The sequence below is a fragment of the Hydractinia symbiolongicarpus genome, chromosome 15 (genome assembly GCF_029227915.1).
Source record: "Hydractinia symbiolongicarpus strain clone_291-10 chromosome 15, HSymV2.1, whole genome shotgun sequence".
Classification (NCBI taxonomy): domain Eukaryota; kingdom Metazoa; phylum Cnidaria; class Hydrozoa; order Anthoathecata; family Hydractiniidae; genus Hydractinia; species Hydractinia symbiolongicarpus.
Window position 1 is genome coordinate 7,718,766 of NC_079889.1, and position 17,642 is coordinate 7,736,407.

Sequence of the window (17,642 nt, forward strand, 5' to 3'; positions counted from 1 at the left end):
TTATATCATTTATATAAATAAACAGTTTAATAAGAATAAAATAATATCACATACAAGCTTTTATATAAGCAACAACAACGAAAACAAATTCATTAAATACTTTCGGAAACTTTTCTTGTTGTAAAAGATGAATGTTCAATGAGCAACAGATAAGCAACAATCAAGTATTTGAAGCTGTTTTGCTTATAAAAAAGCGTGCATTATACAAAATATACAGTGTAATACTACAAAATTAAAATTGTTGACCATAAACAATAGCAGTTAGTATCTTTGAAGGTTGTCTTGAACAACAGCGTCAATTTATTTTCGCCAATCACTAACACTTCGGTCTGAGCTCTGCTTGAAAAATATATCTGTCATATCGTGCACGTTGGATGATGTGTTTATTCTTTGAAGTTATATCCAAACAACCCTTTAATAAAATGCATTTCAGTCATTACGCCGATATATAAAGTAGCTACTGTTTTTATTTCAATAACAAACTTTATAGGTCTAAAACTTTAGAACATGTGTGACGTGCAATTGAAGGGGAGGAATGGTGAAGCTAAAACTAAGCATTTAAAGTATTATTTTCCCAAGTATTGATGAAAGCTCCCCTTGATTTCAAAATGGCTTAAAATAAGTCGTAAGCATTCCATTCTTCCGCGTGAAGACTAAAAATCGCAAATGTTTCTGCCCGAGAAAGTACCAAAAATATCTAAGATACTTACTTTCAATCAGCAAAATATTTTCTTTATTGTCCATTCATACCTCGGATAGATACAGCCTTTTTTGCTTTACTATTTACTTGTTGTGTTATGGAGCACATTATTCTTTTTTGTTCAAAAGTAAACATCAAATGCAACATTTGTTGAAATAGAACGATGTTCTTCACAATTTTATTCTATGCGGTCCTTCAAACGCTGTTTTCATTGTAAAATGTATCCTTTTTTAGACAAATTTAATTCGAATTTTTGGCTACCTCTGTATAAAATATTCTTAAATATCATGAACGTTTATTTGTACGCCAATAATTGCGAATGGGAAAACAATTAACGTAGTTATTTGTTTGCAGTGAAATTATCTTAAAACGAAAAGAAATGATGACATTCATTTCGAACGAGATTATACTTGTCTTACAGAGACCAAATAAAAACGTCTTTGAGACGTTTATTTCCAACGAGATTTACTGGTCTTATAGAGACCAAATGAAGACGTCTTTGAGACGTTTCTTTCGAACGAGATTTTACTGGTCTTACAGAGACCAAATAAAGACGTCTTTGAGACGTTTCTTTAGAACGAGATATAACTGGTCTAACGGAGACCAGATAAAAACGTCTTTAAGACGTTTCTTTTAAACGAGATTTGACTCGTCTTATAAAGACGTCTTTAAGACGTCTTTTTCTGGTCGAGAGACGTCCGAACGAGCTAGAGACGAGAAAAGACGTCTTTAAGACGTCTTTGTGTTTACTGGGTATACAGTATATTACAAATTTTTGTAACCTGAAATCTAGAACTTTAAAATTTTTACGAAATCTTTATTGATTCTGTGAAAAATTCTACATCAAAAGATATTTTCCAAGTTGTTTTTTAGAGAAAAAGAAAATCAATAATTTTCAGCCTTGCCGTTGTGTTTATTTTGTTTTTATTGTTCATCAATTTTCAGGTTTATTATAATAATTAAATATAATAATTTAAGTTAGCTATGAATTACATATACAATCCTAATCAAGACTTGAATTCAGCAAGTGGTTGCAACTATATACTAGTTATTTTCAAGATTTTTAAAAAATCTTGACTAAAAGAGTAAATTTCAAAAATGTAATACATTCGTTGTTAATGAAACATTGAACTACTTGGTCATTGAGATTAATATAGTTCAGAAATTATTATGTTCGAATCACCAATTTTACATAACAGGATTTGTATGCTGGAATTTCCACTTTCAAAGATGTTACAAAAACTTGGAAGCTTCGTTTATCGCATTGAAACCGTCCAAAATTAAATGAACAGCTTGAATCTAAAAAAATTCTGCTTTTTAGAAATGGAGTGACATGACAGAAATGTATACGTTAAAATGTTTATCAGCTGATATACATGCGTGATAACAAAATGTGATTTCGATGTATGTAGTATAATTGCTTTCCTGAGCGTAGTTGTATTTTATTGTATATATGTAAATTACTTTTTAATAACTCACACTTATGTAAAAATGCGTTTACGTTAAAATTTATTACATCTATATGTGCGCTGAGGATTGTTTTAACCGGGAAGCTTATGTTACTTTAAAACCTTTTAAAATTTTACTTTTTACCACATTTATTCTATGGCGAGTTACTATAATAAAAGATATGTTAAATTTTGTAGTTTTTATTATTTCGTATTTTATGTACTTTAAAAAAGTTAGTTACCACAATAAGTAACATTTGAACTTCAAAATTTCATGATACTGATGTTGTTTTGTTTTCCACATTAATTTCAGAACTTTCCAGGTTATTGGAAGCCCTAGGTTACTAATGACGTAATCTTCAAGCCACAGAGCTTCTTCTTTGATTTATTGGTAATTTACTGTGTTGAAAATAGCTTAAAAATCATAAACGAAAATTTCTCTGTTTGCTTTTAACATATATTTTCAACTAATCTCTTACCTCGTAATCACATGGCGCAGGGAACAACTTTTCATCCGTAATTTCCTTTTTTATGTATATTTTTATTCTTGTCAATGCGATCTAGAATGAAACATCCGGTAGAACAACGGTACGGAAAAAGCGATTCCAGGAAAAAGAACTTAATTTTATTCACTCAAGACTGCATTACTATGTAAGCGTTTTTTGAGTCAACGTCTCATAATACACTTGAACCCAGGCTGGAGCTTAGTAAAACTCATATTGCTAATAGCTAGAACAAAACGTATTTATATAAACCTGAATAAAATCATTTTAGAACAGCATAACTATAGCTAGCTCGCTTTCCACAAGTTACGTTTGCCAATCCTAAAAGTCGGTGCGTGTAAGATTTATACATGGCTTAAATACTTACTTTAACCAATATAGTCAATTAAATTATAGTTTAGGTTATACAAAGAAAAGACAATGAGTAATGCAAGAAGAAAAATCAGAACTCCAAAATCGCCAACGCTACTGTAAAAATATCGCTGAGATAGTGACCCTTTGCAATAACAAGAATAGCTCATACCCGTTGAGTGAATAAAATATACATCGCATCCTTTGGATTATTTCATTCACCCAAACCGCGAAATTTTTGGCAATATCTTGACAAAAACCGCGGCGAAACGCCATTTTGTTTTTAATGCTTGACGGGATGTGAACCCTGACAAGGTGTGGTTGAAATAATATCCTGTTTTTGCACTTTCTTCTGCTATTTTGCGCTACGTAGACGTTCTTCCAAAATTGACCAATGTTTCTTCAACCTGTTCTGGAAGTTTAAGGTATAGTGGAAGAGACAGCGAAGTGTGCCAAGGGGCTAGTTTTGGGGGGACAAAAGAAAAGATAATATGTTGTTATTATGCGATGTTTCATCAAGTGCAAGCCCATTTATTGTTTAGAATTTTATTTTATAAGTGCAAAGACTTCATTGCAAGTTTGATTGCAAAGTCTAGCAGTTAATTTGGTCAGTTTTAGATGGTAATGCAAACTTGGACCTTTAAATGACGTCCGCTATAAAGATGTGTCTGCCTTAAAGTATCCGCTATATACAGGTTTTGTTTATGAGAGTTTAATTGTCGCATTATCTGCTCCCAAATAATTGTTGGCATTAAAATTGGTCCACTATAAGGAGGTGTTACTGTAACTTTAATTTTATTGCAGCAGAGACGTTTTAAGAAATGATAAGCTTTCAATGATAATAAATGATGTTTTTCAAAACTGAATATCAATTTGTTACTCACATGTTCTGGACAAGGATGTCTAAATTTTTGACGAGGTCGTATTTCCTTTTTCCCTTTTACTGAATGTCATTTTTGAAGATTTTTAGGACAAATGTTTAGAAAATTTAAGGCATTTACAATTTGCGGTGCAAAAAGATATATAACTTTATACCAAAAAAAACGATAAATAAATATCACTCGTCGACACTGCATATCTTATAAAGAAGCCTTTTTATTATTAAAATTTAAAATCAAAAGGATATTTAGCTATATTATTTATTTTACTTCTATGGTTGAGCAAACTCATTAGAAAAGATAAGTATTACATTGAGAAAAGTAAAATGCAAATGAAAACCTGACGCATTTTATTTAATGATTAAAATACTCGGTTTGAATCCTTAAAACGTTGATAAATCTGCATCTCTACTCTACTTGACTTCATAAGTGAAGATTGAGAGTGTATTTGCAGTAAGTTTAGAATTACTTAATTTTAACTTTGCTGTCAACATACTCACCTAACAAAAATGGATATAATAGCGATAATGCAAAATGGATATTATATCCATATGTACGGAGATATTAGAATGGATATAATATCCATTTCTAGAGAAAATGGATATAATATTGAATTTGAAACGACGAGAACTGGCAGCGTCCCAATAATAGCACATTGAGGTTTTAGTTATGGATACGAGGCTGTTTGAAGAGAGTTTCGGAACTGCAAAACAAACCTGGCCAACGAAGACGTTCTCTTTTTTGCGTTTGCTTCTAGATTAGAATAAGTTCAATTCAAGTGTGTTTTGTGATAATGTAGTGTTGATTTATGTATTTTTTGTTGGTTAGAAGTTTCTGCATAAGAAGCAACTAGATGTCCTGACTCTTAGTAGGTGTTGGTGTGGCAATTATTGTAAAGACAACTCCATCCCATATCTGCCCATTTTTTTTCTTTTGTACTTTTTTTAAACAGCAATATTAGCTACCTATAGCGTATATACTACCTACGCTCTCCGTCGCATTGAGAATGGCGAGTTAAGCGGCGGGTCAACACGAGAAGTGACGTGGGAAATTTAAGATAACCCTGCCCTAATCTTAATCCTGAACTCCGGCATAACTTTCAAGGTTCAGCCCCACTGCGGTATAATTCTTATTCTTTTTTTAAGTGACTCATAAAATAAAAACATCGCGCCACAAGTAAAAGAGCGCATTACATGAGCAAGCAAAAATTCGAAATCAAGCTGGGCTATGCTTATCCAAACAATACAAGCAGACTTAGAATAATGCTTACGTTATGCTTATTGCAGAAACAAATTATAAACTTAAACGCTCCCTCGTATAAGATGAAAATGGTCTTGTTTTTAGTGTTTACAAAACAACCACAAAACGTAAAACGAGGTGCAGGCAATATAGTAATTCAGTCTTAAGACTTTTAATATATTAATTGGGATAAGAGCACTTTAGGAACTTTAAGTTTAATACATTTGAAAACAAGAAATTTTAGGAAAGATTAACTTTTGACATAACATACCACAACAAATAGTAAACAACAAATAGCATTGTTACAAAGAATATATTTATATATACAATCTTCATATTAAAATATTTACAATTGAATTTGGTGTGTCACTAAAACATAATTTTCCTACAGCACCTAATTCTAATACAGCTCCTGTAAATTTCTTTGGCTTGAGTTTATTGCACTATTAAAAAGTCCAAAGCAATTTTCAAATTGAAAAAAATTGAAACAGTCTGTCAAATAAAATTTTAAAATAAAATAAGATTCAACCTTAAAATTACAAAAATTTTGGAAAGCTTACCTGGAACCAAACTGCGTAAATCAAGGCTATCAATAAGGGGAGAGCAAAGGCTCACTCAATTCTGAGAAATGAGAAACTAGTTTTGCCATTAATTCCTCCCCAAAAAAAAATTCTGGCTGAGCAATATGAATTTATCTCACATGGAAATCAATGTTCTCTTTCTTATTATTTTCAGTAAAAAAGAACCAAAATAAATAAAAAAGACTGTGATAAAATATGCGTTTATAATCTTATTCTATTTATTCAGATTGCTCGACCAGTTTAAATTATTGTAACCTTGGGGAACGATGTATTTTTCTGGTGTTATTTTCTTATTGATAAGCCTGGTAAATATATTTACGGCAGCACTAAAATATTTTGTATGTCCCGGACTATTGTGAAAACAATTACTTAATTTTGTAAACATACAGACATACACACCCTTTTTATTTTCCCACTTTGCAAAACAAACATATGTTTTGCGCAAAAAGAGTAAAAACCACAGAAATAATAACTGAAAAAAAATGAACTTGAAATGGAGCCTAGCTAAGTACAGTTAGCGCTCACAATAAAAACAGAGAATAAAATATGACAGACTCACTTTTGTAATTAGAAATAATACCAACCAAACATATTAAAACAAAAAACATAAGGGGCCATAACAGGTTTGTTACGAGGTTTGTTACGCCTAGGAGATTTCGTCTATTAACATCCCCACACACCCAGCCACTCCCTTAATGGATACTTTTATTCCTAACCCCAGAATCCACCCAAAAATTAACTATATACACATTGAACTTCTGATCGACAGAACAAACCCTTGTAACAAGCTTGCAGAGAGCGGAATTTGATACTGGAAAATGAACCTGTCATGGATGACATTTGCCATTGTTCAAATAACCAAGAAACTTTATCCCATACCTTCTGCCTTTGTGGTTTAACTGCACAGCAAAAACACAAAGAAAAAAAGCCATGACCATGACTCATGCTTAAACAGATTTTCACCATGAAATAAATATCTTTAGCAAATTTATCTCAACCCTGACCACTACACCTTTTGCTGAAAAAACCCGCTAAGCGTCACAAACCTATTTTGTTGCCTGCCCCTAGCTAGCTATATAGGCAGATTTCTTTGTTTACATTTTCAGTGGTCCTCTAACATATGTGTGCTCTATGAAGCTTTTGTAAGAGAAATCTGCTAGAAATTTCTTATTTTAGCAAGATCTAGCTAGCATATTATTGCATGCCACACGAGGAGATGTCAGTTGCTGAAACTAAACAAAGAAAACTGTCTGTGTTTAGCTAGAAATTAGACTATAAGTAACACAAAAATCGACATATAGTTATATAAGATTGTGCTATAAAGCATCGTCTGGTATTCTTCTCTGAAGAGTTATCAAACACCTATCAGTGATATCCGTTATTAGCTTATAGCTGGCTAGCTAGCTAACAACATACCACCATCACAACTTTTGCAACCCAGACAGCCATTCCTTTTTTCACTTTCTTCTTCTCTCTGACCTTTTAAATTTAAGCAGACTGGCTATAGCTAAACTAGATCTTGGTGGATAATTTCACAATACTTCTTTTTATGGTCCTTAAGTCGCCAGCTGCGAAGGAAGGGCAGTATAGGATTCGTTCAAATCAGGAAGTTGTGGCTTCCACAGCTCAGTACACCATCTTTCTTTTTTGCAATAAACGGATTGATTAGTTGACGAAAACATAACAAAGCTGATATCAGCTATTATATCCATTTTCGCTAGAAATGGATATTATATTCATTTCATGAAGCCGTGCATATGGATATAATATCCATTTTGCATTATCGCTATTATATCCATTTTTCTTAGGTGACTATGTTGTTGCTGTACTCCTAGGATTGGTTCATGTCATTATCCAACCTAAAACATCGAAATACAAAACTGTCTCAATTTGCACAAAGAAATACAATGGCACGCTCGATTTACGAAATCGAACGAAAAAATTGTGTTTAGCATGATTACAGTTAACTTTTTTTATGAATTCAGTTACGTGTTTGTCGTAAATTTGTCGAATGATGTCTAAAACATTAGTCGTTTTCGATAAAAGTTAGCATTTATTGTTTTACATCTGTTTGTTTTCATACTTTCGTCTACTCATTAGTCTCTATCCATATTGTCAGTGCGTGTGTTTTCTATCGTGTGCATGATGTCGTTTGTCTCATTCGTTTTAATTTACGTTTATATTATTTTAGTTTGGTTGTTGTTTATACATTTTGCATTGGTGATTTTTCTAAAAATTTTCTTCTTTCATTGATGTATTTTTTTATTCTTCTATCCAGTATCTGTTGAATATCTAGTGCTTCATCCATATCATCAGATTATTTGTTCCTATCTTTAGAGTTTTGTTGTTTTAATTGAGTTATTAGGTTTTATTTCGCGATATTATTTTTCTACTATATTATATATGTCATAATTTTTATTTGCGGAGAAGACTCGTGGAACCTGTTTGTCTGTGTGTAAACCAAAGTATACCAAATTTTTCATTTAAAAGGTTTTGTAATCAAAAACTCAATAGTAACCGCACCTAAAATCATAGTAATAACCCCCATTTAAGTAATTTCATTACTTCGTTCTAACAAGAGAACAAGAATGCACGGAAATAAGATGCGGAAAATTTTTAATAAAGATACTCTCTTACAAGGGAGTACAAGTTTGTCAATATTCATAACAGCTCTGTTTTAAATTTAGCTAAGGATAAACACTGGTTGAATTAATTTCATAAATATTTCTTGTTATAAACAGGTAAAAAAGTAAAATAAGTAAGTTTTCATGTTCTCGAACGTCACAATTTTGTGATGCCCATGCAAAGTTGATATGCTTGCATTTAACCTTTGAACGACCCTCCGTTGGAAGGGGGGAGGTGAGGGAGGGGGTAATCGATTTTATTTCTTAGTAATTCTTATATCACTTTTATTATTCGACATAGCATTTTTGCTATTAAACGTTCTCATTTATCAGTGCACATTGTTTTTAGAAGATAAAATTTTTGCTTTGTAGGATCTTGAAATTACTATTTTATCGATTCAACTAATATTTAAAGTTACTTATGTAGGCAAGTTAACAGAATTTTGGATGGATTATGGTAAGCTTATTTTAAGCTGGTAAGCTTGTTTTTTGTTTATTTGTTGTTGTTTTTTTTGTTTATTTGTTTGTTTGTTAATGCTAATGTTACTAACCTCAAAATAGGTGATCAGTGGATACTCTTATTATTATTATTTTGTTGGAACAAAATAAGTTGTTCCGTGTGATGTGTTAGAAGCGAGGTAAACCTTAGGAGAAGAAATTTCAGCAAAACGAAAATTTGGTTGAAATGGCGGAGTTTAGTACAATCCTTATGAAACACTGAGTAAATAAAAAGAGTTATACCACCTAAACTAGCAATCACTATAGAATTGTTTAGCACTGAAACAAAGATGGGTTGCAAAAATGTACACATATGGAAAAACAAAAGATGGAATAAAGGGTTCGATTTTTTGTGACAGATTGTGACGATCCTAGCTATCTTCACGCTCAATAATTTTCCGGAAAAGATGACAGGATATTGTTTAATAATACAATGTTTTGTCTTGTGTTGGTCCTCTCAAAAATGATTTTTTTAAATATTCATTACCAGTTTTCTTTATGCTCTAAAAGTTCGGTATGATTCATGTACTATTTAAAGAATTTAAAATGTATTTATAGTGAAATAAGAACAGTTAAACACGTAACAATAGGGTCTTGTTGATAAGTTTGTGGACAAAGGGGTATTTTTCTTTGAGATTTTCAGTTACGTAATTGCCATTCTCTTTTGATCATTTACACAATCTTTGAACCTATTTCATGAAATCAAGATAATAAAATCAATCTAAGAAATGATAAGTGCAGAAATTGTATACACGGGCAAAAAGTAAAAAGGAACTTCAGGAACCGTTTACCAATATTTGTACGTCTAGTGATAGATATGTTTCTTCGGCCTAAAACGTTAAAAATACAAGAATTGTTATAAAAAGATTGTCTTTCTGCCTTTAGAACAGTTATTTTTGGCTTATAAGTTATCAAGACATTTCACAGAGGAAAATGAGGAAGGAAAGAGATTTTGTCTTTTGCTCCACGATGGAGACACTTTCATAGTTGACGACATAATTGCATCTTCACTGCAGTATGACCATTCTGTGTTAGAATGTGTTTCATCTTGGTTATTCAGCAAGAACAATGATAAGCATCTCATTCATATTGTACAAAAGGTTAACACTTGTTTGAAAGAATTATCTCGTGATTATCAAATAAATTGCGAAGACTTGAAAAATCATCCCTTTAAAAATGGTAAATGTTTTAGTATCTTTCTCGCCATAGAAGTATTTCTAGTATAAGTTTTTAATTATTCTTCCCTTTCCCTTTTTAGTTCGACCGGAGACTTCTTCGGTTCCGTTTAAAGAAAAACATCGTAAAAATGTCTACTACAAAATTGAAGACAATGCTCTTGTACATACATAATACATTGCACATTTTCTTTTAACTTATAATGAAGTTTTTAAAATAAAAAGCGCTCACCAAAAAGAGAGAAATATGCTACACTCTGTACTGACACATTGGGATTGGAGAACAGAAAATGAACGACGCACTTGGAACCACTTGAAATCAATCCTGTTGTTTCTACAATGCGAATAACTAGTTCACGAAATAGAAGGTATGAATTTCTTTATTATCTTTTATGAATAATTCAACTTGTTTGGTTGTGTGTTGTTTTTTTTACATTCTTACCAATTGCAACAAGTTACGCTTGGTATAAGCTGCACAAAATTTGAATTCTTAATTTTGAGCTTACAAAAGAGGAGCAGCCTGGTGTGTGTTTCAATGTGCTCAAATGTTACTTGGTGATGGTGCACAGTGCCCTGTGTAAGCGTTCTTAAAATAAGTGTCACAGAGGTTTCTGATACTTAATTTGTTTAAAAATTTATTTGAGAAACATGCACTCAGAAATAAATGCAACAAATTTTATATTTTTTTTATGTTAATAACCTTTTGATTTTGATATATTTATTGAAAAATAAAAATAAAACTTAAAACACATACTGAATTGTTATCTAAAACCTTTCCTTCAAGCTAAAACCAACTATGCTGCGTTATTTTAATTTTCGCATAATATATTCAACTGCAAAAAATTAAAAAATATGTCGAGTATCACTATCCACTATCGTAAAACAAGCTTTAGTACAATAGAATCAAAACTGTTATGTCTCCCTCTTTCCTTTTTTCCACCAATCTGAAGTAATAATTTCTCTGCAGTACGTAAGTTTCGATATTTTTAAGAGTTAAATATAATAAATATTGTTTTGTTTTAAGTGCAGTGAGTAATTTTATTAAACTTGCAAAAGTTATTAATACATATTTTCGAGCTAGATGTGACAAAAAATCTTGGGATCATAATAAATCAAATTCGGTTTTCATATACGCAAAATTGTAATTATAATTTATTTAGGGGGCGTTCTTTGGATAATATCACAACTTTATTGCGCGTAAATATAACAGCCTCGGGCGTTAGTTTAAATTATCAGCCCTGTGTTTTTGTTGCGTTCCAAAAATGCGGGTCGATAATAGATTTACAGCCGGCTTTCAGGGTTGTAATGTTGTTATCGGCCCGCAAGCTACAATAAAATGCCTTCTGTTTTATTCAAGACAAAAAACAAAACAAAAGAATCTGGGGAGAAACAACATTAGCAGCAAAGTGGCACAGGATCAGGACAAGAAAAAATAATTTGATTTTGGTGTGTTGAAGATGTTGAAGATGTTGAAATATGTTATAATAGTAATAGTATTAATTTTTCGGTCAATATTTTTATTTACTTCGCCCTTGGAGTGAAATTTTCAGCCCTCCACTCTCATTTACACCCTCTGCTTCGCATTGAGCGTAATGATACTGTAGGGCTACAAATTTCAGTCCGCGGGCGGTAGATAAAAATATTGCCCTCATGGAATGCTATTGTTAAGTTCTCACAATATAGGTAAACAAACTATAGTTAAATTAAAACCTGTCTCCGATAATTTGATTTATCAGTGTACCTGAATAGTAGATATAGTAAAACGTATGTTCTAGCGCAGTCGACGGACGACAAGGGAAATTCCCCGAAATCCCAATTCCGGCAATTCCGATAAAATCTCGAGCATGTGAAATAGCGACTGGCGGGAATAATGCTGACATTAACAAAATCCTACGCATGCGCAATCGAGTACGGGAATTTCCCATACTCAAACTACGACCGCGCTAGAAATTTTGCTGATTGAATTCAGAAAAATCTGTAATAAATGAATGATTACACTGTGAAACAGTTACACGCTATTGCGAAAACCCGTGGACTTATCCGCTATTCCAAGCTACGCAAAGCCGACCTTGTTGCTTTATTGGAGGCACCTCCACGACCTGTTCCTGCTCCAGAACCAAGGCCACAAACATTCAAACCAGATGCCTTGGATATATTCGAGCGTCAAGAGATGGCAAAAACCCGTCCTGTTAAGAGTAAGATTGAGCCTCAGCTCCCCGCAATTGACGACATGAATGCTTTTGAACGACAAAAGATGGCGAGGAGTCGTCAAAAGTGGTAAAGATTAAGCTGCGAGAGTGGTCAGACTGGCTTTTGAAGCATGTGCCGGAGGGTATTAGAAAGCCGGTGCAAAGTATATATGCATCAGCAAAAAATCGCATCTTTCCTCTTTATGATGGAGTCCGGAAGACCCTGACGGGTGAAGTTGAAGAAGAGGCGCAAGAAAGCACCGAACCAACTGAACAAGAGGTGCAAGAAGACTTCACGCTCCAGGAACATAAGCATGCTCACCATAGAACCTTCCGAAGTTTCTGCATCCCTGGCATAGACGGCACGGACGTCGATGGATACTTGGGGACGGTGCGATCACACGTGAAAACCCTGATCGAGAACCACGTTAAAGACATGGGGTCTGCTAAGGTGCAGTGTTCCCTCTGAATTTCCTGGAAGAAGCCAGTGGAGGGTACCAGCGAGTTCATCGAGGTGGATAAGGTCTTCCACAGCAACATGACACCGTTCTTCCAGGGTGGCGACGTGGACGAGGTGCTGGATACGATGTTTGACTAAGTCAGGACGCATGTAGAGAATTCCGCGCTGCCCAAAAGCTGCTTTAGCATCGGCCGCATCCTACACCTCGACGTGGACTTCCACAAGCTCAAGCTGACAAGAGGCTCCTCGTATATCGAAGCACCCAAGTGAATAGCCACCAAAAAGGCCATCATTAACCCCACGAACAAGAATTAGGAGTGCTTCAAGTGAAGCATTATCGCTGCTCTGCATCATCAGGATATAGCTAGGGATCCACAGAAAATCAGCAAGCTGAGACCTTACATGGAACAGTACAACTGGCAGGACATCGAGTTCCCCACAAGCATCAAGGACATCTCCAAGTCTGAGAAGAACAACCCCGATATCCAGGTGAACGTCTTGTACGTGACTGGGAAGACGATCAATATGCTTCGTCGATCGACGCACAACGGACGCGAGAAACAGGTTAATCTGCTACTCCTCACGGACGACAAAAAGACTCACTATACAGCAGTCAAAAATCTCTCACGGCTCCTGGGTATAGGACATCGAAGAATACGGCAAAAATGCACTTCTGTCTGAACTGCTTGCAAGCTTTTCCAACGATCGAATCGCGAGACAAGCACTGTACCTACTGTAGGGAAAACAAAGCGGTCAAGATTACGATGCCAACCGAAAAGGAAAAGTGGCTCTACTACAAAGATGGTCAGCAGCAGTTCAAAGTACCCTTCGCCATCTATGCAGACTTCGAGAGCCTGTTGATCTCAATGAAAGAGAATGCGAGGGAGACCAAGACGAAAAAGCTAAACAAGCACGTACCATGCGGCTGGTGCACATATAGTACCTTTGCCTACGAGCTCGTGCCAAACCCACTGACAGTCTACAGGGGTGAGGACTGCGTGAAGAAGTTCGTCGACCACCCAGAGGATGAGGTAGAGCGACTCTACAGCACCTACCCTCAACAAGACATGTTACCACTAACAGAGGTGTAAAAAAGGGAGCGGGAATTCGTCACGACTTGTCACATCTGCATGAAACCCTTTGACAACGTCCCGAAGAACCGCAAAGTGAGGGATCATTGTCATTACACGGGGTTATACAGAGGCGCCGCGCACAACACCTGCAACCTCAAGTTTAGAATCCCTAGCCACGTGCCCGTGATCTTACACAACCTATCAGGGTACGACGCCCACTTGTTCATCCGAGAACTCAGAGAGAAGTACAACACCCAGGATATTGGCTGCATCGCAGAAAACACCGAAAAGTACATCACCTTCAACGTTAAAATCAAGGTGTCCCTTGGAGGCATGGGGCACGGTGATGGTGAGGCGTACAAGAGCAAAGAGATTAGGTTCATCGACAGTTGTCGCTTCATGGCATCCTCGTTAGACAAATTGGCAAGCAACCTTATTGGCGCAAACACCACAGAAATGAAATGTCAGCAGTGCGCAGATACATGTCTGGAATTTCAAATCATCGACGCCGAGTATGTGGCAAGCTTTTGGTGTAAAAATTGCGACTCTAATACCACGAAGCAGCTAGACATGGAGCAGGTGAAGGCAAACGTACCATCCATGGCCAAATTCATTGACAAAGATGATGTCTTCAGGCTGATGCTTCGAAAGGGTGTCTACACCTACGAGTACATGAATGGCTGGCAGCGATTCGAGGAGACGGAGCTACCTCCCAAGGAAGCCTTCTACAGCAAACTGAACATGAAGAGAATCAGCGAAAATGACAACAAGCATGCTCAAAAGAACTGGAATTTCATCACTCCGAAGGGCTCCTAGACTACCATAGGTGACCAGCACGATATGTACCTCACCACAGACGTCTTGCTACTAGCCGATATCTTCCAGAGGTTTCGAGGAGTGTGCCTGGATAACTACAAGCTCGACCCAGCCCAATTCTACAGTGCACCTGGTCTTGCTTGTAAAGCAGCACTCAAGTACACAGAGATCAAGCTGGAGTTCCTCACGGACCCCGACATGCTCCTGCTGTTTGAAAGAGGTATCCGAGGTGGTATTACTCAAGCTGTGCACAGATATGCCAAAGCCAACAACAAGTACATGGGGAACCAATACGATCCCAATGAGGAGTCGTCATACTTGCAGTATCTCGATGCCAACAACCTCTACGGCTAGGCCATGCGTCAAGACCTACCCCCGCACGGGTTCAAGTGGGTGTCGAACGTTGAGAACTTTACCCAGAAGCGCATCAGCAAGCTCGTCGCTGACAACAAGCACGGATACATCTTGGAAGTTGATATCAATTATCCATAGAGTCTGCTCGACAAGCACAACGAGTTACCCTTCCTACCGGAGCGCAAGATGGTTCACATGGTCAAGAAATTCATACCAAGTTTGGAACACAAGCGGAGGTACGTGGTGCACATCAGAGCCCTTCACGAGGCCCTGAAACACGGGCGCGAGCTCAAAAAGGTATACAGAGTCATCCAGTTTAACCAGAAGCATTGGCTGAGAGACAACATCGACCACAACACGAGGCTTAGAACGGCCGCCAAAATGAGTTCGAGAAGGACTTTTACAAGCTTATGAACCCCTCTGTATTCGGCAAGACCATGGAGAACCTGAGGAACCACCGCAACATCCAGTTGGTCACCAACGAGGAGAAGTACACGAAGCTCGTCATGAAGCCGAACTTCAAGGGCGGAAACTATTTCAGCAGCCATCTCATGGGCGTGGAAATGAGGTCAAGATGAAGAAGCCGGTGTATATTGGCCAAGCTATTTTAGACGTGTCGAAAATCGTGATGTGCGAGTTCCACTACGACTACATGCAGCCCAAGTATGTTAGCAAGTTGCCGGTCTGCTATATGGGCACGGACTCTTTCGTGTACCACATCAGAACGGAGGACTTTTACCGCGACATTGCTGATGATGTCGAGGCACGTTTCGATACGAATGCTTACAATAAGGATGACAACAGACCTCTCTCTATCGGTAAAAACAAAAAAGGTGGTAGGTCTCATGAAGGACGCGCTAAGCGGAAAAATCATGACAGAGTTCATCACCCTGAGAGAAACCTCTATGCCTACAAGAGTCTCACGAAGGAGGGCGGCGATTGCAAGGCGAAAGGTGTGAAGAAATTTGTCACGGCCCAATCCATCACCTTCGAGGACTACCAGCGCTGTCTTGAGGATGGCGTTGACATATACAAACGCCAGGTGCTGATCCAGAACAGGAGACATCAAATCTACACGCAGGAAGTGAACAAGCTGGCACTCAATAGGGCAGACGACAAACGGATCGTGCAAGCGGACCAGATATCAACGCTCGCCAGAGGTCATTATCGCTTAGCGGCTAAGGAGAGCAAATAAATGGACGTTGTGTTACTAATCGCCGTGCTACTACCAAATGTCTTGATCCTTGCTTACTTACTTCGTTATCGACGTGTAATAAACATGGTTCGAGATATTGCAGAGATGAAGTCGACACACCAGAGGCCCTTGAGCAAAAATCAGACGTTGATAAACGTCAAGCTTTGAAAGATGCACGCAAGGGTAAGCAGCACTTGCTGCCGAAGAAATGCACGGAGAGCTATATTGACAAAGCAACGGACGAGGTGATCGACAAGATACATACCGAGTACGTTCAACGTGAGCTCCAGGAAAAGGATGAGAAGACGGCCAAGGCACTCTCCTGTCACGCCATTAGCATGTATACTAAGGCTATCGCAACGTGGTGCCTCTCGATAGTGCCGATAAGCTCAGCCAAGACCTGGAAGAGGACCCCATTATCAGGGACAGTATGGCTGACTTGGGTATCCTCGTGTACTCGGCAGTTGGAAAGTTTCTCACGCCTTTTTTAATCGCTGCGCATACTGTAAACCACTGCCAACTCTCCATGTCCAAGGTAGTTAAAGAGAAGGTTGATGAAGAGCAAGAAAAGAATGGGAAACAGTCAATCAAAGATACGCATGAGCAATCGTGAAATAGTTGATACATCAAACAATAAGGTCATGTGCAAACGCAGAGTACGAGAGCGGTATACGGACTGGTGTGGTGTTTACAGAGACTCTTGCGCACGCGGTCTAGTGATTGTGACACCAGCGGCTGATCGATTTCCACCACAAGCATGTAATTTAGTGAGGGCTACGCATAAGAACACGATCAGGTACTCTGGTAGAGAAGGTTTGAGGGCCACCTAGAGTGATTTATTACAAGTCTTACGGCTTATAACAAATGAGTGAACAACAGTCGCAAGAAGAAAGAGTCATAACAAAGCCAGTAAAGCATCCGGGAGCGGCACTGATGAAGAAGAGGAAGATCTCTGAAGCAAAAAGAGGGTGCTGTAGAATCTACAGTCAAAGCCTCTCCTGATGTGAGTTCTGGATCAAGTTCCGTACAGACAGGCTCTGTATAGATTGGTGGAGGCCTGGTCATACTTGCCTGCGTAACAGCAGGTGTCTACTACATTACACGTAAGCAGTCCGCAGCGGCTCAGCAGCCTGCAGAGATCCCACGTGCACCAACGGCTCCGCAAGAGCAGCAAAAAACTATCCTACTGAAATCCCAGATTGACTTTTTCAGGATGAAATAACCTATAATAAAACATGAGTTCTAATGTGACCCCTCAGCAGAAGGAGATTATAGACATGGTATATGAAACGGTCGTGGACTTAGGCTTTACTTTCGCTTACGCCATGGCAGGGATCTCGAGCCCCAGCACCAAGATGGATACTAATGATGTGATGAAAATGGTGGTATACTTCACAGCAGGTAGAGGTTCAAGAGAGATGGCGGTAGCAAAAAACTGGATCCCTGCATCTTATGTTCCAAAACCTAAGTAAGCGCCCTACAAGGTTCGTGTGTACCCCAGGCACACATGAAGATGGAATAAATGTCTCTTGGCATTGTCAAGGAGCCGCATACTGCG